The following is a 21,630-nucleotide window of genomic DNA, read 5'->3' as shown; positions in this document are numbered from 1 at the left end:
AAACATGGGGAAGGAAAATACAGAAGTGTGCAGATGGAGCGGATATTTGGACTAATCCAGGTTCAACCCTCTGTGGTTTTTGCTGGCTGTGGAATTGGGGGTTAGCAGTCCTGACAGCACTAAATCCCTTTTTATCTCTTCTTCCTTTTGTTGTGGATTTGCAGTGCCATAGTGTCCGAGTGGGGCAGGATCCAGGTGCTGTGGGATGCCTACAGTGGAGCTCTAAGCCAGCAAAGGACTTGAATCATGGTGGTGTTCACCTCAGGACAAGGTATTTAATGTCAAATCAGTGATGTCTCCCAGCCGTGTCTGGTGCTCCGGGGCAGCGCTACACTTAAATTCCTGTTCAATCCAAGCATGCCCTCATCCCTCTGCCATCCCAGCAGCCAAACAGTCTGGGATTGACTCTATTCCATTTCTCTGCACATTCCATTACTGCTTCCTCAAAGGTCATCCTGTAAAAACATGTTAAGTCTGCCATCCTCTTCTTGTACTGGTGTTTCTAAAAAAACACCAGTCCATTCCCAAATGGGGAGAAATCCCAAAAGAAAAAGGATTTCTGGTTGCAGGGAAGCTGTCAGGATGGAGTGCAGGCGTAGCTTTTTGTGCTGATGCTTCTTGTACACTTGTGGGTATTTTGAGCTTCCTGTTAACCTTAAGCTGCTGCTGAGCTGCAAGGAAAGTTCTCCCTTGTGCTGACACTTGAAATGGGTTAATGCTGAGAAATTAATCCTCTGCTTTAGCTGGGCATTGCTTCCCTTCCCTCAGCATCCCTGTGTGCAGCTGTGTGTCCTCCCCAAAGGTGCTGGATACAGCTCTGGCATCCTGCTCCTGTCTCCCTGCAGGGTGTTTTTCATTTTAGAGCAGCAGAACTGTTTCAGTTCAGGTTCCCTCTCAGGCAGTGGGTTGTTCTCACGTGGTGCTGTAGCTTTACACCGGCAGAAACTCAGAATTTTTTTTTCTTTCCCTCTGCAGTTTGGTATTCACAGAGCGGCGTCAGCCCTGCGCAGAGCCCGGGTGGTGCTGAGTGTTGGGGAGATCCTGCAGACCTGCTGCTTAAACCACACTGATAAAGTCTCCAGGCCTCTTCCTCGGGGAGGTGAATCGTGGTGTGATGGTGCCTTTTCCAAAAGCAGGGTCAGACAGGGAGCAGGGAAAGGTCAGGACCATGACCCTTGCTGTCAATATTGTGCACACATGGATCCTTTCCAGCTCCTTGATGGGAAAACCTGGAGCTGAGGATTCATCTTGTCTCTTGACAGGACAAGTGGAGCTGGGAGGCAGCAGTTTGGGAAGTGGGAACCTTCCAATCCTCTCTCCAAATCCTCTCCAGGGATTGGCACTGCTGAGGTGGCCACGACTGTGGGAAGTGGGGTAGTGGTCAGAGGATGGGAAATGGGTGGAGGGCAGAACAGTGCAGAGGGGCAGAAGGGATGGAATTTGTAATTGTGTATTTCTCATTAAGACTTTGGTTTCATGTTAAAAATTCCCAAAAATCAAATTAGCAGGAGTGTAATAGCTAAAAACTTGTCTGTGTTCTAGGAAGCTTTTCTCCTGTGTGACACAATACCTCAGCTGGTGTTTGCACTGAGACCAAAGTGTGGGTCTGGACCCCTTGGAGACTGAAATGAGGGAATTTATTAGCAGATAGCAGGTGAGTGAAAACAGGTGTCTTCTGTGATGTGACTGAGACTTAGAGTGGTTGATGTGACAGCTGCTGTCACTTTGTTTGGCCAAACATCCCGAGCCTGGAACTTGGGGTGTTCAGGAAGAATTTCTTCATGGAAAGGTTGTTGAGCATTGGAAGGGGCTGCCCAGGAGAGTGATGGAGTCCCCATCCCTGGAGGTGTTCAAGGAAAGACTGGACTGGGCTGGGTGACAAATTAATCACAGGTTGGTCTTGGTTTGAAAAGACCTCCCAGACCATCAACATGACTCTGTGATTCTGTTTTATGAAGGGCCCCTGCTGTGGCTTGCTGTGCCTGGGGATCTCCCTTGCTCCTCTGACAGCTACAGGTGTCCATGGGGATTCAGATCTTACCTTTTGCAGGAGGTCAAATTTGGTGTGTTAAGGCTTGGCTGGAAAAATGAGCACAAATCAAACATAATCCATAACCTGGAGCGAGTCCTCCTGCTCAGTTGGGCTTTCTGGTAAAGCATCTCCACGTGCCTCGGAGGCAGGCACTGAGCAAATAAAAATGCATCTGCTCCGTGAGAAAGGCTTTATTTCTCTTCTTCCACAGAAAGTGCAGTGCTGCTTTATTGTTCCTTAAACACAGCTTTCCTTTTATGAGCCATAAATGACGTTCAGGTGTAGCACAGTGACTTTAAATCAGCTCCTCTGGCATTACGCAGATAATGTACTGCAAGAAACACCCAACTGGCCCCTTTCTCCTTGTGCTAATTCATGGTTTCAGCGCTGCTGACTTTAGGTACTCTCCTTTCACGAGTTCATTGAGCATAAAAGCCAGTTAAAATTCCTAAGAAGCAAGAAATAACTCAGCTGTGAGCAATATTGAAGCACGTGGGGGCGGGGGCACCACTGCCAAAGCCCAGCTCTTAATTCTCTTTCTGAGAGTTTCTCCATGACAAGAGTGGAGCTGGTACTTTAAGAAGTGAAGGGGTGTGGGGCTGGGGATGTGTTTTTGTGGGGAATTGGTGTGTGCAGAGCCCAGGGTTTGTTTTTAGGCTCCCAGCTCCATTAGGATGTGTGGCTGAAGAGCATCTGAGCCAGAGTCTGCTCCGACTTACACCCCGGATTTACAGTAGGATAATGCTGCCGATTTAAAAGGAGCTCTCTGGGATTTATAGGGCTTTTTATAAGCAGGATCAGGAATTTCAGCCATAATCCTGTGCAAATGTATGGGTGTGAGTGGCGACGTGTGCATCTGCATGGCTAATGCAGAGTAATACCCACATCAGCCAGAACTCAGAGATGAAATCACAGCAGAGGATAACCATGGCAGTTTGCTCCCACAAAAGTACTTGCATTGCAGAGTTATAATGGGATTCAAACCAGGCTCCCAGAGATCCTGGCGTGGATAAGCCAGCTGTAAGTCTAAAACCTGTGGCTGACTCTTCAACATCCACTGTCACGAGAAAAATCAGCCTCCTTCCACTTTGGTAGTTGCTGTTTGAAAACAATTATTTTCCTTTTTTTTCATAGAAGTCTTGATCTCTTTGTTTTTATTACGTGAAATAATGCAAGGCCTTAGCTGAAGGAAATGCTGTAACTTCATAGTGCCAAGGAGACACCAACACCCCAGTGATGTGAATCCAGGGTGACCCCTCAGTCCTAAAATACTGAGCAGGATGGCATTGGAATGAGCATCAGAGTAAGGCTTTTTGGGGTTTTTAACTTGCTAAAAAGATACAAGAAAGCACTGGGAAACCAACCAGACCCTCTGCAGATGATGCTTCTTGTCATCCTCTGGTTTGAAGCCAACTCTGATGATGGATGGTGCCTCTTGCCTTTAGGTTAAGGGGGGAAAAAAACCCCAAGCCCCTCTCGTGTTTGCTGTCTGTACAGTGCTATTTCCAGACTAAAGAAAAAAAGTTAAATTACATTTTAGCAGAACAATACTGACAACAGCAAAGGTCAGGAAACTCTTACATAAGGTCACCCTATCGATTGCAGCAGTGAAAGGAGAGACATCAAATACTTGGCCGTGAAAGGCTGAAAAGCAGTAAATTCAGCATGAGATATTGAAACCCAAGCCTCTTTCATATGTGGCAGAGCCTCTGACATAGCAGGTTTACTGTTCAAGCTGAGATATGTTGCCTTGCCAACATATATTCTGAGTTACCCAAGCAGATTTAATGTTTTTGCAGTGGTGACTTTTCCCCTTTTTTTTTTTTGGGGGGGGGGGGGGGGGGGACGCTTTTCTTTTTCTTTTCAAAAAAGCAAAAAATTGTTGCAGAAGATTTCAAACCTACCTAGGAAATGACCTTAATCAATTTAGTTCCACCGATGAGTATGAAAACTCAGATCTTTCTTTTTGCTTTCTCTGAACATTGTCTTGCCCGCATTGAGCGGGGTGACCGAGTCACAGCTTGAGAGAAAAGTGTGTTTTGTTTGTTGTTTTGTTGTGGGCTTTTTTTTATCCATCCAAGTGGCAGCTCTGTTTTGTCCAAAAGGATTGACGTGACTGACAAGTATTTTGAATTTCTAAGCTCCGAGGTCTCCAAATGCATGAAAAGCGAGTGACACACACATAAAAATGTAAATCTTTGGAAAACAAGCACCAACTACACACAAAAAACATAACAATTCTGCAAAAGGGTGACAGACGCTGCATTCATTCTGGGGTTTTTTTTTTCCCCCCTCCTTTTTTCTTTTTTATAAGCCAGTGTTTCTGGGCCACCTACAGGCACATTTGTGTCTCCTGCAGTGGGGAGTTGGGATGCACAAAAAGGCAAAGTCATGGTTGTGCCTCAGGGTGGGTCTTGCTGCAGCTCCCATCATTACCAGCTGCCAGGATCTGTTCCCATCAGCTCCATGTCCATCGGGGTCACTCCCTGGATCTTCATCCAGCAGGCACACCACGTGCAATGTCCCCATTATCTGGGGCCTGGGCTGTGGGAGTCCCAGGGGAGTGAAGCCGCTGGGCAGGGCAGTGCCTCCCACCCTGGGCATCCCTGGGAGCATTGTCCACATCCTCCTGAAGCTCTGGCAGCCTGGGGCTGTGCCCATTCCCTGGGGAGCCTGGGCAGTGCCCAGCACCCTCTGGGGGCAGAACCTTTCCCTGATCCTGCCCTGACACAGCTCCATGGCATTCCCTCCTGTCACTGGTCACCACAGAGTGCCCACAAGGTGTGAGAGGGAAGGAAAGGCACATTTCTGGTCTCCAAAGCAGCAAGCTGGCTTTTTCCGTCTTCCAGGCATCCCAGCACAACCAGGCTGGCCTGGGCAAAGACTGTTCAGCTCAGGGTTATCCATGACAACCACATGAAGTTACTCCAGAGAGTATTTTAATCAATTTTGCCTCCTGGGAACGTATCTGAGACCAGACCACCTGAATGCAGGATGGAGCAGCCCAGGAGCCCTCTGTGGCATGGTCCTGCTCCCTCCTGGCTCTCTTTTCCCTTGTGGCAGGATCAAAGGTGTGGGAATGCTGCACTGCCTGGAGGAGGCTGGGCCCTTGGTGACACAATGTGGAGCTCTTGTCCCCAACTCAGCCACCCTGTTCCTGGGCTGGCTGGAATCTCAAGGTCGTGCCTTTGGTGGGTGGCAGTTTTATAAAGAGGGGTGGTGGTGGGGAGAGAGGTTTTCTTCCCATTTCCCTTCCTGTCTGGCCTGGTGAATGCCACGTTTTGGTTGAGGGGTTTGAGAGAGCAAGGGAAGCAGTCGGTTGGAAAGGCCAATCCCACAGCTTCCCCTCAGTTCAGCTCCAGTGCTTCCTCATGGCTGCTTTATGGGAAGTTGGCTGGCACAGGAGAATCCATACCTTCCCTTTGCACTCCATCCATAAAACACCAGAGTGTTTTGGATTCCTGCTTCCAGGAGAGAATAGCCCTCATTGTACTGCTGGAGGCTAAAATAGGAGAGGGAGAAGGACACACTTCCCCACTCAGGCTTCGGCTCCCTTGGCTGAGAGGCAGCTTCACTCACCCAGGTCTGATTTTTGGGCATTATTCAAGGCTTTCTAAACCTTGCCTGAGCTGTGGAGCAAATGCCAGGCATTCATTGCTTGATCAAATTATGGGATGAGGGTGATGGAGCCTAGGAGATCCCTGGGGAAGGATGGAAAGTGGATTTTTCCATCAGCAGCCCTAGTAGTTTGCTGTCTTTTCTGGGCACCATCTCAGCTCCTTAGAACCTGGTGATCTCTTGGCCCTGCTTCTGCCAAAGACGCTTCAGGATGAAAGCCTGGATTTCAGGTTGGAAACTGCCAGACAGGTGAACACCCTGGGTGTCTGAGAGGGGTGATTGCTTGGCTCAGCCCCTGGAAGTCTGGATGCAAACCTGAAGTGCATTAAACCTTCTCCAAAAGTGGAGAGTGGGGGGTGTTCACACTTTGGAAAGGTTTCTGAGCTTTCCAGTGCTGCTGCTTCCAGTCAGGCTGGAATCCAGAAGTGCAAAGGCTCGTGAAAGTGATTAATAATGAACAAAAGCCAGACCCTGAGACAGGTTCAACTCATGACAGCTCTGAAATCGTGGGCTTGCAGCAGTCTTGTGCTTTCCTCAGGTAGGTTTGCTCTTGGAGAGCTGGAAATCCATTTTTCACTCTGCATTCAATTCCAGGTGCTGTTTGTAGTAGAGCTAGGAATGTCTCCAGGTGTAAAATTTCCAGAGTCTGCTGGCATCTGTGTCTTCCACTTCTTTATGTGGCTGGAAAGTCTGGTCCAGGCAGTCTGGGGAAGTGAAGGGGATTTACTTACAGGATGGGTAGGTGCCCCTGTACACGTGGCCTTCTCCCTGAGCTTCCCATAGACCTGGTGACAACCTCTTTTCTCTGAAGTCACTGAGACATTCCCAGACACCTCTCAGCCTGGATTTCTTCCTAGGAAGTTTCTTGATTCCCCTCTGCTCTGTGAGACCACAGCTTGTTGCCTGTTGGGAAGGAGAGGCTGTTTCCCATTTGTGCCAAGGAATGTCCAGGCAGGAAAAGATGCCTCTGGGGGTGGTACAACCCCAAAGATGAACTGCTGTCACACAGACTGAAAGGAATCAATGTACAGCACCAGAAATATTGCTTGGGATCTCACAAATCCCATCTCCTTCCCTTCGGGGAGTGACCAACCCTTTCCACTTTCCAAGCAGTTGGAATAGGTCCATGTTGCTGCAGAGCTAAAGCTGTGTCAGCTTGCAGGGTGATGGAAAAGGGAACTTTAAATGAACTGCAGGTTTGTGTTACACATGTTGCACACGCTGTACCTTCCTGCAGGGAGTCCTCACGAGCTGATTTAATCACCTTTCCCCTTCCACTGACAGCTGGAGTTGTGCATTAGAGGAAGATTATAAAGGAGAGCAGTTCAAAACAAGGCTCTGAGGTAACCCATCAACCCGTTCCTCGTCGGGGAGGGATGGAGACAACTTCTGGGGGAAGAGCAAAGCTGTTGACTGTTTCCAGGACCTGTGGTTCACAGCTAAAGAAGGGGTTTTTTTCCCCCCTTTGCTGCTCTAAAATATAAATTAAGCTGCCCTCTTAACCAGAAACACATTCAGTTCTGATTTTGAGTCAGCTGAGGTGTTGTTTGAGCTTTATCATAGTGTGCAGGCTCTCTGGGTGCTCCTGTTGTTCATTTGAAAGGAATGAAGGTGAGAGCTTCAAGAAGCCCACACTGAAATGGAAGGCTGTTTTTAGCAGCAGCATCGGCTTGATAGCCAGCACTGCATCCATCAGGATGGATAAAATGGATATTTCTGGATTGATTTCACTGTTCTCTGCCTCCTGTGCTCTTCTTTCCCTCCTCCTGCCAACCTGAGGCTGGGAAAACTCTTTTCCCTGCAATTCCAGGAGCCTTATCTCTGGCTTACAGCCAGGAGCAGGGCCCTGTGTCTGGTGCTGCAGGCTCCTGAAATCCAGCGGGGCTGGAAGGAGCACCAAGCTCTCTGCTCATCATTCCCTGAGGAACATTTCTCTGGGCCCCCTGATGCAGGTGACAAGGGGTGATGCTTTGTGAAAGTCATTTTGTAGCTGAGAAGTGCCTCAGGCCTCCCTGGTGCACTGGTGGTCCTGCTGCCAGCAGCATGGTTTGTAGGGAGCAGTATCTCCTGTTAGATTATCCAGTAGATTTGGGGAAAAGCAGACAAGGCACTCCTGAGGCTAAAAGCAGGTCTGCTCTGTTTTTCCCCAGCTGTGTCCATGCTGGTTTTTCCAGTGGTGTACAGATAAAAGCCATGTGCTCCCCAGTGTTCCCAGAGGGATGTGCCTGCTTTGGCAGCCAGCCTGGAGCTGCTGGGGTCTAATTCCTGCTCCCTCTGCCTGGACACCCCTTGAGGGGTGATCCCAGCCCAGGTGGGGGTTCCCATCCACACCCAGCTGTTCACAAAGGTGTGGAGGTCTCTCCTCCTGGCTGGAAGTGCCTTTTCCTTGTGGCTCCTGAGGAAGAGGTTGCCCACAGCCCCATTCCAATCCATGTTTGACAGACTGAAGCAGCTTCTTGTGAAACCCCCTCCAAGACAATTGAAGTCTCTTCTGGTTTTCAGTGCAATCCACTGACTTTTTATTCCTCCACCACCAGCAGCCAGTTGTTTCCGTGCAAGTCTAATACAGGTTAGTCATACATCATGGAATAAAGTTATGGGTTTTTCTCCAGTGCCAGACACTTGGAAGCATCTGCTGAGATAGAGGAGTACCCAGCATGGATAAATCATGTTTAAAAAGCTTGCAAATTTTAACTGCTTGTTAAACTGCTTTGTTTTTTCTCATGTGTATGCTTCCACCTTGGGGGCATCTCCCCAGCTGGCTGGCAGTGAAAGCCCAGCCCAGAGGATGCTCTGCTAGCAAGGCAAGAAAGTAGTGGGAATGTTCTGAATTCAGTTTTATACCTCATTTACTAGGGATTGCCTTTAAAAGCTGATTATTCAGCTAAAAAAATATATATAGGTTTCCTTTGCTCACTTGGCAAAGGAAATATTTTGTGCAGGGTTCTTGTCAGAGCATCTGTTCCCTTTGTTTAAAACCCAGCTTTCTGAGCTGTGCTTTGTAAATGTTTAGTACAGCATATTACTGATCTAGTAATTCCCTGCTCCTCCTAAAAATAGGATAGGATGTCCTCTCAGCTCCAAACACTTCGCTTCTTGGGATGGGGGATTTCCAGCTGAGGTGTCTGCCTTGGACCAAGTTCTTCTGGAGAAACACCAGCTCAGAGTGGAACAGCCCCTCCTGAGAATAAAATCGTGAAAAACCAAATAATTTTCCATTCTGAAGCAAGCCTGGTTCTTGTGGAAAGGCAAAGGAGAAAGAAGAGAGGCTGTATTAGAGCTTTCCAGTCAATTCCCTGAATATGCCTCTGCCTGGGTCATGTTTGATCTTTCCTCTGAGCTGTCCTTAGTTCGTGCAAGCCTGAGGGCTTTGGCCACAAGGAGATGGGTAGCCTGTCCTTGGGGGAACTTTATCTCCATTTGGTGGCTTCCAGTGAGATGAAAAGGGGCACTGACCTGGCTGGAAACATGAAGAGTTTGTAGAGAGCTTTTATCAAATTTAAGACCATCTTTAATGTATTTTTTTTTACTTTTTAAAGACAGACCATATCCCAAAATGCAATAAGTTATATGGTTTCCAGAACATGTTAAAGTCTGGGTGAATTAATCACACTGGAATGCCACCTAAAACCATCATTGGGTTTTGTCTCCAGTTCTGGACCCCTCATCAGAAGGACCTTGAGGGGCTGGAGCATGTCCAGGGAATGGAGCTGGGAAGGGAATGGAGCCCCAGGAGGGGCTGAGGGAGCTGGGAAGGGGCTCAGCCTGGAGAAAAGGAGGCTCAGGGGGACCTTGTGGCTCTGCACAGCTCCTGTCAGGAGGGGACAGCCGGGGGGTCGGGCTGTGCTCCAGGAACAGGGACAGGAGGAGAGGGAACGGCCTCAGGCTGGGCCAGGGGAGCTCAGGGTGGACAGCAGCAGGAATTTCTCCATGGAAAGGGTGCTCAGGGATTGAAGGGGCTGCTCAGGAAGGTTTGGAGTCTCCATCCCTGGAGGTGTCCAGGGAACAGCTGGAGGTGGCACTCAGGGCTCTGGGCTGGGTGACAGCCAAAGGTTGGACTCGATGACCTTGGAGATCTTTTCCAACCTAATCCTGTGATCATAAAACCACCAGGACATGGAGTTTCCCACTAGAAGGACAGGGCTGGCTTCCTTCAGGACCCCCAGTGGTGGCACCTGGCAAGGTGTGGCTGCTGGGAAAGCAGCATCCCAGGTTGGTAGGTGATGGGCAGCTTGGATTTTGGGCCACCTCCAGCCCAGGGCCTGCAGAATGTGCCAAAGGGGCAGTGGCTGTGGGAATGTTCTGCTGAGGAGCCTGTCACCCTGCCACCTTGCAAATGGGGAATTGTGTGCTGCTCCCCAGCCTCTCATAGCAGTGACACGGGGCACAAACAGCCTGGGGTTCAGGGAGCTGCTGGCTGCTCTCCCAGAAAGGACTTTATGGTGTTTTTCTCTTCAGGGGAGCTCTGAAAGTGAAGATATTCAAAGCTAAACAAAAAAACCCAAAAAACAAAGCAAAAAAACAAACAAAAACCAAAAACAAAAAAAAATCATGTTTACATGAGCTCAAGCCCCAGCCTGTTGTTTTGCAGCTGAAATCTCCCACCAGGTTTTCCTGATCAGACAGGAGGGTGTGAGTGGGGTATTATGGATAATTTCTGGATGCATCACATCCCAGGGATTTACCCTGGGGACTGATGCAAGGGGACATCTCCCCTGGAACAGCTTTATGTTCCGTTCACGGGCGATTTGCTGCGAACAAACGAGGACGGGTGTGATCTGCATGACAAAAGCTCCCAGATCCAGCTGCAGGCTCCCACTCCATCCCTGCCTGCTGCAGGGTGCCTGGGTGGCCAAGGAAAGGCCACCTTGGTGGCAGCCCAGCTTCCAGGGAGAGGAGCAGGGGCAGCTGGGTGCCTCTGTGGTGGATGAGCAATGTGATGGTGGACTCTCACAATTAAAAGGTAAATATCATGGATATATGTTAGGAGAGGTTTTATAGATTTATCATTTATCACCCTCCTTGTGTTGTTATCAGGGTGTGGCCTGTGTTTGGGACATTTGGGAGGGTCAGATTGTCACTATGACAGCACCTGACCTCCAATCAAGGCTTAAAGAAGTGATCTCCACCACAGCACAGCAAAGATGGGGTTGATGGACAGAACTTTGAGGAGCTAAAGGGTTAAAAGGTGAAACCTCCATTGTGTGGATGTGCACAAGGTGGGAAAAGTCCTCTGCTCCTGGTGCTGGAATATTTTCTCTGTTCAGTCTTCTATTGTATTTTTGATAAGGTTTTAATAAACCTTTTAAATTTTTGCAAGTGAGGTAGCATTTCTCACAGCTTCCAGAGCAGCTCTGGGAGCTGAGGGTGGAAAAGTCCCCGGATTAACTGGTCCAGCAAGCCCTGCTCAGCAAATCCTGAGCTGGTTCTGCAGGGCTTTGCCCTCTTTGGGGTAAAGAAGGCATTGTTATCCCTCCTTGTGCACAGCAAAATTGAGTTTCTGCAGTGCTGCCCTTCCAGGGACACAGCCAGGGCTGGTGGCTGGGCAGTGCAGGGAGTAACAGCAGCAGGACAGACTTCCTGAGGATTTGGGCTAAGGTGTAAAAAGGAAAAGAGTGAGAGATGCTTTTGACCGCTGCCTTTCTGAGGAGATGGCCAGAGGCTGCGGGGTCTGGCCACTCTTCCCAGTTCTGCTGTTTTATCCCTTCCCATCCCAGCACTGACCAGGAGAGTTTGGTACCCCAGCTGCTGTTGCCTCTGGCAACCTGTTGCCCTTGGCAACTCTCCTGCCCCGATGCCTTTTTAACCAGTGGGAAAGGAAGGGCTTCTGCTGGGGTTGCTTCTCTTGGAGCTGACATTTCCCTCCTCTCTCAATGACTCCATCCCCTGCTTCTTTTCAATCCTGCTGGAAATCTTTAGGTGCAAGGGCATTGCTCAGCAGAGTGTTTAGCCCAAGCAGATTAGGGAAAGGCAGGAAGGGCTTCTGATTGTGCTCTATCTGTAGCATAGGTGTTAAAGATGTATTTGTGAGCCAGTCAGAGAAGAATGCTGAGGAAATCCTGTTTGGGTTAATCTTGTTTAATTTCATAATAAAAACCAGATGGCTGGCCATCTGGTGCTTCTTGCAATCAAATATCTCACAATTAACAGTAATTTACTTGCCCTGAGACTTCCATGATCTTCATGTGCTTTTTTTCCCCTCCAACCTGAGCCTGTGTGGTCTCTTCCCAGAGGAAGGCTGAGCGTGAGCCTGCCTGTGGAAAGCTGTGATGGAGGGGCTCCCGGGAGGCATCTCCTTTCCTCCTGGATTTTCCCCCCAAACCAGAGGTTATGCAGCACATCTTGTGCTTTTCTCACCCTCTAGGACCTGTGTTCAGGATAAGCAAAGTGAAGGACTGTGTAAAGCTGTGGAAGGGTCATTGCAAGGTGTGTTAAGTCAGCACTTAAAGGGAATATATTTAATATACAAATTAAATCTACATTTTTCACCAGGCTGTGGGATTTCTTCGGAGCTCAAAGTGGTTATACCTAAAGTGGCTTTGCTCCAGCAGTTGGACTTGCTGGATGTAATTAAATGAGATGCAGGCCATCATCAGCACTAGGAGAGCTTTCTGAGGGAATTGGCAGCAAAATGGATGCAGAATAAAATCCATGGAGCAAATATAGAATCACAGAATGGTTTGAGTTGGAAGGGACCTTAGAGCTCATCTTGTCCCACCCCTGCCATGGCAGGAACACCTTCCACTGTCCCAGGGTGCTCCAAGCCCTGTCCAGCGTGGCCTTGGACACTTCCAGGGATCCAGGGGCAGCCACAGCTGCTCTGGGCACCCTGTGCCAGGGCCTCACCACCCTCCCAGGGAAGAATTTTTTCCTAATATATGCTGCTTTTCTGTGCAGTTTTTCCTCCAGGAGTTTGAGAGATCCCCAGGATTTGTTATTCCCAGAGCTGGCACTGGCCTCTTCAGGACCTGCAGGTCTCTTGACTGTGCCCTTCCCCAAGCACCTCTGCAGCTGAGCAGCATCAGTAGTAAACAGGAATCAATGAATTCCAGATGAGAGCTCTGCATGCCCAAAGGTAGGAGCTCTCCAGGCATCCCTGGGTGATTGCTGCCTGTTCACTACCCCAATATTGTTTTGCTAGCAGATTAAGAAAAAAAATTGAGCTTTTCCCTTTCTTCTCCTCCACAAAACCAGTTTGGTGTGCATTCAGGGAATCAGGCCCTGGTGCTAAAGGATATATTCAGATCCTGGGGTACCTTAGTGCTGCTCTGCTCCATCCCCAAGCTGTTTATTTAAATATACGGGAGCCTTCTGAAAGGCAAGAGCTCATTTCACCAGGGCTCCCAAAGGGGCTGTCAGGGCAGCAGTGGGGTTGATGGAGCAAGCAGGGATAGGGTTTCACACTGCCCCAGCTGCCAAATGATCCCATCTCAGCCTGGGAGTGGATCCAGCACCTCACCTTCCAGCCCAGATAGGGGCAGCTGGGAACACAGAGTGACCAGTGGAATGGCACGAGCACACAGCTCACTTAAATGGGTATTGTTATTGTTATTATTGTTATTTTATTGTTATTATTATTATATTTTTGTTTATTTTTGTTATTCTATCACAATCATCATCATTATTATATTTTATTACTATTTTATTGTTATTAATTATCAATGGTGATTATTAGAGCAGTGGTAAGATGCTGCATATGATGACCCAGGAACTCTGTATATAGAATCATGCATGAGCATTTCTAGGCAAGTGCTGCTCAGCTCACAGTGTATTTTGGACCTGTTTTACTCTTTTCTTTCTGCCTTTTTCCAGGTGGGACCAGGGCAGACTCTTTGGCCCTTTGATGCTGCTTTCCCCTCACTGAATGCAGTTGTTGCTTTTTTTTTTTACAGTGTTTTTTTTCTGAAGAAGAATAAGAATGGATGGGGCTTGGAGCAACCTGGTGTAGTGGAAGCGTCCAGGTGATTGGAATGAGGTTTCTCAGGCCCCTTCCAACCCTAATAATTCTGTGATTCTATGATTCAGTGACGGCAGGTAACTCCACAGGGTTTTCCTGAGGGATGTGCTGCTTGGGATGTCACCAAGTATGTGATTGCAAGCTTTGCTCCAAATGCAGTTTTCCCACTCACCCAGCCAGTGATTTATGTGGAGCAGAGGGAGGCTGTGGGGCTCTCCAGGTGGGAATTCTGCCTCTTGAACACCCCCCACCCCCGTTCTGCACCTGGCATGGCACAAGCGCCCACCACGGTGATGTCTGCTGTTCCTGTGTGGAACACGAGGCTTGCCCAGTCCTGCTCTTCTCCCCAGCACTTGGGCACGTGAAATGATTGACCCTGCAGGTTCCTCCACCCCATCCCTGCCTCTCCCCAGGCTGCAGAAAGCCTGGGTGCCCAGCACACCTCTGGCACTGCTTTGAAGGGTCCGTGCCACCCCTGCCAGGCAGGGGAGAGAGAGGCGGAACTGGGGACAAATAAATGCTGCTGAATCAGCCATGCCAGGAAGCGAACCTTGCTCTTGAGGAGAGCTAGATCTTGCCAGCACAATAGCTGGATTACAAAGCCATTTCCTCCAATTACCTTTCCTGTCAAACCTCTGTGTCGTCTGGCACTGGGAGAGCTCGGATTCAAATTCGCCGTGAATCGGGGCGACGACACCAGAGATTTCTAAATTAATATCCTGCCAAGAGGAATTGAGCTTGTTTTTTCCAGCCACGTCACTTCTCATTCCTTTGCTTGTCAGGGAAAACTTGGGGCCTGCCATCTGTTTTCAAGGGCATGGGGTAGGGGAGCTGTGGCTTGCTCAGCTCAGTGCACTGAGCTGCAGGGAGCTTTGGGGGGAAAAAAGGGAAAAAATCAAGCAAAAGGCCTTAATGGGCCATTCCCAGCACCTGGCAAAGAGCAGAGAGGGAGACCAGAGGCACAGGGTGCTGCTGAGAAGGAAAAAGAGGGCATGACCTCTTCCTTGGAGCAGTGGGAATGTGCACAGCAGAGTGGACTGGGATGAATTACTGCCCTCTTCACGTCTGCCCAGTAGAGAGCCGTCAGCCATTCTGGATGCATTAACCATGGTCTGTTTGCTCCACAGGCTGCATTAAACATACCCAACTGAATGCCAAAGGGCTCCTTTGCACTGCAAAACCCACGGACCTTAACATTTCCAGGAAAGGAGCAGCTCCTATGGCACTGAGCTGGGCTCTGTCTCACCCTAAATGCATGGGTTTGTAAGCTGGGATGGCCTTGGGAAGGAGATCTCCACAGCTGACGATGGGAATGCTGTGGGAAGGGAGGGTGTGGAGCAGCTGGGGAAATTGGGATGGCCTGCACATCCTGGTCCTGTTGCAGACAGACTGGGACAGTCCTGAGGAAGGGGAGGGTGAGGGTGCAGGGCAGGGCTGTGCAGCAGCAGGGAGCAGCTCGGTGCCTGGCATGTCTCCTTCTGCAGGAGCAGATCTGGGGCCATGCTTTGTGTCCCTCCTTTTGGCTCCCACCGGGTGCAGGAGTCTGCTGGGGTGGCCCAGAGCTGAGCCCTCCCAGCTGGTGCCACTGGGGCTGCACAGCTCCTTTGTCACATCAAACACAGTCCCCGGGCACCCAGCCAGGGGTCACCCCTCTGCACAGGCCCTGGGTGCCAGCGTTCCCACCCAGCCCTTGGGAAGGGACACCTGCTTCCCCTGGGCATCCCTGCCATGGTGCAGCTGCCAGCCTGGGGACTGTCCCCGCGCCTGGGGCTGTGTCCCTTCCCTCTGAGCCCCCTCCAGCTGCGGGCAAAGGGGCTGGGCACTGCTGTCGGTGCCAGCTGGGAAGGAAGGGGGAGGCTGCTGTGTGCTCGTGGGAATTTGGAGAGCTTTAGAGCCCTCTCCCCCTGAGCTGTTTGTGCAAACCATCTGCCTGGCCCGGGCACCGAGCTGGGATCTGGGGGAGCTGCAAAGACACAGCCATGGGTGATGGCAGGTAACTCCACAGGCTTTTCCTGAGGGATGCGCTGCTTGGGATGTCACCAAGGATGTGATTGCAAGCGTTGCTCCAAACTCTGCTCCAAATGCAGTTTTCCCACCCAGCCAGTGATTTATGTGGAGCAGAGGGAGGCTGTGGGGCTCTCCAGGTGGGATTGCTGCCACATGAACACCCCCATCCCTGTTCTCAGCCTTCTCCCTCAGTGTTATCCCCACGTCTTGCCTGTGCTGGCTGCACTGCTCAGCTCCTGACAGAAGGCTGGGAAGATGGGCAGCTCTCCCCCAGCAGATGGGGAGGTGTTGGTTGTCACCCCATTTTTATCACCCTCTACACAGCCAGCAGCCACTCCCTATCTCTGTTCCCAGCTCTGGGGCTGGAGAAACCTGTCTGTGCCACCCTTGGCAGCTCTGTGACCCCGCTGTGCCCGCCTGGGTGCTGGGGACATTCCGGGTGCTGCTCTGGGAAATGCTGCTCACGCTGCCGGCGGCTCCCTCAGGCAGGGCTTTGTAAAGCCCAGCAGATGTGGTTTAGAAAAGTTCAGCTTTGAGGCACGCTCGCTCTTCAGACGGCTTCCGAGGAAATTTGCACTTCAGTGGATGTGCGGAAAAATGGCGTTTTCAAAGTGAAAATGAAATGGAAACCGGCCTTCCCCTCCCTCCCTTCCTCCCCCAGTGAAGCGGCGTTTGCAAAGTGGGGCCTCTGTTTTGAGAGATTTGCAGCACACAGACGTCCTTCTTTCTGCTTCTTCCGCTTTGCTGTTCTTTTCTTTGCTTCCATTTCCCCTATTTTCTTTATGTCTCGAGCCCATTCCCAGGCAGCTCCCAGCTCCCCCTCCCTCAGCTCCTCAGTCCATCCTACTCTTGTAGGGTGTAAGGTGTCAGGAGAGGGCTGCTGAAGGGTTGCCCAGTGTGTTAAATCCTGTTATTTTCCATTTTCTTGGGGGTAAAATGTGCTCAGAACTGAAACTCTCTATAGAAACTTTCTGCTTTTTCCATAATTCAGGCCTTATAAATTATTCCTGCTTCCCTGAGGCTGTGCCTGTGAGCCTTGTGTCCTGCCTTGCATGGGAAGGAAAGGGAATGGCTCCCCAGGAGCTGCTGGCTTACCTGGGAAAGGGGAGCCTGCTTGCACTGGCAGCTCCATAAAATCCTCCAAATCCTCACATCCTGCAGCAAATCCTTCCTCTCTGGCTGAGGAGATGATGGGGGCGTCCTTTTGGGAAGTGGATGTTCAGGACAAAGGGCAATGGATTCAAATTCACAGAGGGCAGGGTAAGACGGGGTATTGGGAAAAATGAGGGAAAATTTGGGAAAAACGAGGCACCGGTTACCAGAGAAACTGTGGAAGAGTCCAAGCCAGCCTGGACAGAGAGAGCTTGGAGCACCCTAGGCTAGTGGAAGCTGTCCCTGCCATGGCAGGGGTGGCACTGGATGGTCTTCAAGGTCCCTTCCAACCCAAACCATTCCATGATGCTGCCTGCAGCATTTCCGTGCCCACACAGCAGATTTAGGGAAAACAGCTTGTGCTGTGTGAACCTGTGTGTGTGTGGGCTCAGGCACGGTGTCCTGAGCAGGGACACCTCGGAGGGATGCAGAGGGAGCACTGGAACACACAGAGAGGAGCAGAGGCCGTGGCGGATGCTGGCAGCACATCCCAGATCCCGAATCCCGGGCTGAGCCCTCAGGGATGGTGTGAGGGAGGCCAGACCCACTCTGTGGGTCAGTGGCCACAAAACCCCCACATGCACGCTGTGTACGAGGGGCTGCTCGTTTGGGCTCGGCCGAGGCAGGATCTCCTTTCAGGAGAGGAGAAGGGAGCAGATGTCTCATTCCCGGGCTCACAATGCGGCCCTCCCGGCACGGCGATCCATCAGGGGCTCGGCACGGCCCCACAGCAAAGTGCCTGACACGCTTTTGCAGCAGGGCCAGGTTCTCACCACTTGTGAGCCTTGGTGCCCCTTGACAAATAGCTCTTGGCTCTGGTTTTGTTCAGAGTCACGCTGGTGTCAAGCACGGGGCTCCCATTCAAGTGCCCACCAACAGCGGCCCACAAATCGCCATTTTCTCCCCTTTTCTTGCTTTGTTTCCCCGTGACAGTCACTCAGGAATTTATTTTTTTTTATCTCATTGGGTATTTTTAAAGACAGTTTTCAAGGAGCAGAGCAGCACCTCTGTAATACAGGGTATAAAATGCCCTGGGAGTACATGAGGTGAGGGATTCCAGTTTGCATGGTTGTGTTGCTGACATGACATTTAATTGTTTTTTTTTATTTTTCCCTTTTTAAAGGCAATTTTTCCAGCAAGTTGATTTATGGAGCTGACTGGCAAAGCCTTGAATGCATTGAGAAATACTCAGACTCCTACAATGGGCCAGTGCATCATTAATGAATGGTTCCTCTTTAAACTGGGAGCTGTGCTGGTAAAACCCACGGAATTCAGTCGTGCTGCACAGTGCCACTGGGATATTCTGTGGAGAGCTTCTGGGTAGAAAACCTTGGGTTTATAGCTGAGGAGTCCTTTGTATCCCCTAGGCTGCAGCTTCGTGCTGTACCTCTCCATCTGCAGTCCCCCTCTGACCTCAGCCAGTTCACTGTCTGCTCAGAGAGCATTTTCCATCACTTGAGCCTGGAAGGGGAGAGGATTTATGGAATGGGGAGCGCGAGGCACCAGCTCAGCACATACCAGAGTGAGTATGTAAGTGCTCACAGGTCGGGGATGGAGCTACACAAGTGGTCTTGATCATCCTCAGGTCCAAGGGCCGAGCTGAGAACGTGCAGCACGGGTTGCACAAGAACATTTCCAGCCTCTCTAAGGACAGTTCTCCTTCTGCTCTGGTCTTGCATCACCTTCTAATTAGTCTCAGCCTGTTAATGGACTTAGAGCTGCCCAGCTGAACTCGTGTTGACAATGCTGCAGGTTTGTTATCTCCTTATGGTCTTAGCCTCCATTCCCTTCAATCCTGCAAGTCCATTATGATGTCTGTGACCTATCAGGGCTTCTCTCTCCTTCTGACCTGCTGATGTCCCCCCTGCTGCCATCATTATGGAGGTTTTTGGTGGCCCTTCCTGTGTCTTAAACTTTGTCTAGAGATCAGCTTCCACCCAGGCCTTTAAAGTCATGTCCTGCTTCTTTCCAGCCAGGTAAAGCCTGCAGGGATCCTGTGGCAGATAATGGGAGAGTCTCGCCTGGTAATTACAAAGTCAGGATCTGTAATTAAATTTTCTATAAAGCTCCCAACCCCAAGGTGTGCCTTTATCCCCTCTATTAATTAGCACAGGGAAGGGACGCTCCTGTCTAGAGGCAGAGGACAAAAATAGGAGCAGAGAGAAAGAGAACTGGCTCCTTTGAATGATAAATATTGTTCCCTTCATGCCTTAAATTAAATGAGAGCTTGGCTAAAACCAGTGGGGTTTTAACTCTTGGAAGCACTGACTTAAAAAAGAATTGGAGGAAATAGTCCTGGATAGGCAGCAGAGACCTCTTCCAGCAGATTCCTGTCATGCCAAGGCGAGCTCAGCAATCACCTGTGTGATTCTTGGGAAATGTTTGTTTGACCTGTTTCTGGGACTGCTGAAATGTTCTTTTTTTTTTTTTGCAAACAGGAGGCCCAGGAGCTCCCACAGTTCCTTGGGTTTGCGTGTTAACCCTCGTGAGCTGTGGCTTTGGGAAGACACCAAGAATTGGAAGCGCTGTTAGCACATCATTATTTGCTTTTAAAAAAATTTTTTTTTGATTAGCAACTTGGAAGCGGTTTAAAAACTCTTCCCTGAGAGGGACTGTCTGAGAAGGGTTTTTTCCCAAACCTTCATTCGGAATTGATTATCCAGTCCTATTTACTGGAAGGAGAACTTGATGTACCTCCATATAAATCTACAGGCAGCAGGACTTGTGCTGCCAGATTCAAAGGGAAGAGTCCCTTTGGGTTGAGGGCAATATCCAGCAAAAGCAGATAGTGCCTGACAAATCTTTTTAACATTGAGCATTCAAAGGTGGCTGGGCTGCAGAGCAAAGCAACTGGATATCTGTAGGATGCCTGCTTGAGGACCATGCAGCTGTGCCAAAAAAAAATGGGGATTAAAAAAGGCAAAGTAGACAGCTGAAGTGTTTGTTCGTCGGCTGGAATGAAATAAAAATGAAAAAAAAAACCTAAAAAGCTATTTCAGTTCATCCTTTTGAAGGATTTGGGGGGAGAATTGGGAGAAACACTGTCCAAGTGATGGCAGCTGGACTTTTTCCCCTGGATGGGGGCTGATGGCCACCTTTGGAAGGGCTGCACTGTCATTCCATTCCCAAGACTCACATATCCCAGTGGGAAGCCAGCAGGAGAACACTGTGGGCTACTTTGGAGGCATGCAGGTGAAAGTGTGTTCAGACATGACTTTAACTCACCACCGAGCCTTGGAGTTCCTTCCAGGAAGTCCAAGCGTGCTCGGATGTCTTGGCTCTGCAGTTGCAGGGATGCTGAGAGGCAGCTGAGCTGCTGTGGGCAGTTCTGACTCGTGGGGTTCCTGGAGGCAGGCAGCTTCCCTGGTGGGTGTGATTTTTTTGTTTTTGGTTTGGGTTTGTTTTCCTCATTGCAAAATTCCTTGGAATAACGCCCTTCGCCTTTCCTCTCGGTGACTCAGGTCGAAGGCATCTGACTCCAGGGCAGTTGTTTCATGGGGTGTTTTGTGCTTTTCCAGATGTGCAGGAGCTCTGGGACCATAACTGGGATGGGGATGAGTGTTGTGAGTGCTGCTGGTGCTCAGCTCTGGTTCTGCCAGAAAGGGAAAGGGGACGAGGCTTTGATGGAGCACAGGGAACCCTCACATTCCATCCAGGCACAGCTGACGACACCCCTGTGGAGCTGGAACAGCTGACAGGTAGCCAGTGAGCTGTGCTTCAGGTGAACCACCTCCAAAGAGACGTTCCCAGGTGGCCAAGAAGGCAAATAGCCCCGGGGCTGGCCCAGTGTCCAGCCCTGGGCGCTCCAGCCAGAGGGACACTGAGGGGCTGGGGAATGTCCAGGGAAGGGTCTGGAGCCCCAGGAGAGGCTGAGGGAGCTGGGAAGGGGCTCAGCCTGGAGAAAAGGAGGCTCAGGGGGGCCCTTGTGGCTCTGCACAGCTCCTGACAGGAGGGGACAGCCGGGGGGTCGGGCTGTGCTCCAGGAACAGGGACAGGAGCAGAGGGAATGGCCTCAGGCTGGGCCAGGGGAGGATTAGGTTGGTCACTGGGAGACAGGAGGAGAAGGAACGGCCTCAGGCTGGGCCAGGGGAGGTTTAGATTGGTCATTGTGGAAAATTTCCTCACTGAAAGGGTTAACCAGCCCTGGCACAGGCTGCTGAGAAAAGCTGGGGTGTCCCCATGCCTGGAGGGATTGAAAAGCTGTGAGGATGTGGCACTTGGGACGTGGGTTGGTGGCGGCCTTGGCAGTGCTGGGGTAAGGGCTGGGCTCTGTGATCTCAGAGGGCTTTTCCAACCTTAACACTTCTATGATCCCATGAAAATAGAGGCTCCAGTGAGCTCCCTGCAAGATGCAGTGGGTTCAGCACAGATCCTCCCTGGAGACACATCACAAAATGAGGATCCAAGGTCCAAAACTGGAGACTGTCCAGGCCTCCCTGCTGACCTCCCACGTCTACTCAACCTGCTTGATCTTGGAGCCATTAAAGTTGCCTCAGGTTCTGCCTCCCCATCACCCAGCACCATCCCTCTCTCCCTACAAGGAGTGTTCAGGATCAAGCCACACAGGTTTCCAGCTTGGACTCTCCAGAGCCAAAGCAAACCAAGCTCTAAATACTCCTGAACTCTTGAAAAGCCCTCAGACACTGTGACACTGAGCCCAGAAATGCTGGGGTTATTAACTGCTAATGACCCTGGAGGGCTGCCAGTGCTGTCATCACCGTGTGGGGAAAGCTGAGGGCCTTCAGGTAGGTGTTTCTGAGCAGCCTGGGCTCAAACTGGGGGGTTTAGCATCAGGAGGGACCTTAAACCCCATCCAGTGCCACCCCTGACATGGGCAGGAACACCTTTCACTATCCCTGAGTGC

The 21,630-nt window shown here is 50.4% G+C and overlaps 1 long non-coding RNA gene across 3 annotated transcripts; it reads left to right on the top strand.

Annotated features, from left to right (window-relative positions):
* Positions 1–123: 123 nt before the first annotated feature.
* Positions 124–19,664, top strand: LOC120499656. 3 transcript variants are annotated; one of them, XR_005626935.1, is made up of 7 exons: positions 124–271; positions 976–1,099; positions 1,543–1,654; positions 12,548–12,725; positions 13,543–13,684; positions 14,735–16,874; positions 17,890–19,664. It is a non-coding gene; the product is annotated as an uncharacterized LOC120499656 (long non-coding RNA). The 3 variants fall into 3 exon arrangements; XR_005626936.1 differs by having other exon boundaries at positions 14,735–18,021; positions 18,134–19,664; XR_005626934.1 differs by having other exon boundaries at positions 14,735–19,664.
* The last annotated feature ends 1,966 nt before the right edge of the window (positions 19,665–21,630 follow it).

Source organism: Passer montanus, unplaced genomic scaffold (assembly GCF_014805655.1).
Source record: "Passer montanus isolate IOZ18808 unplaced genomic scaffold, ASM1480565v1 scaffold165, whole genome shotgun sequence".
NCBI lineage: Eukaryota > Metazoa > Chordata > Aves > Passeriformes > Passeridae > Passer > Passer montanus.
This window is presented reverse-complemented; position numbering and strand designations above follow the sequence as displayed.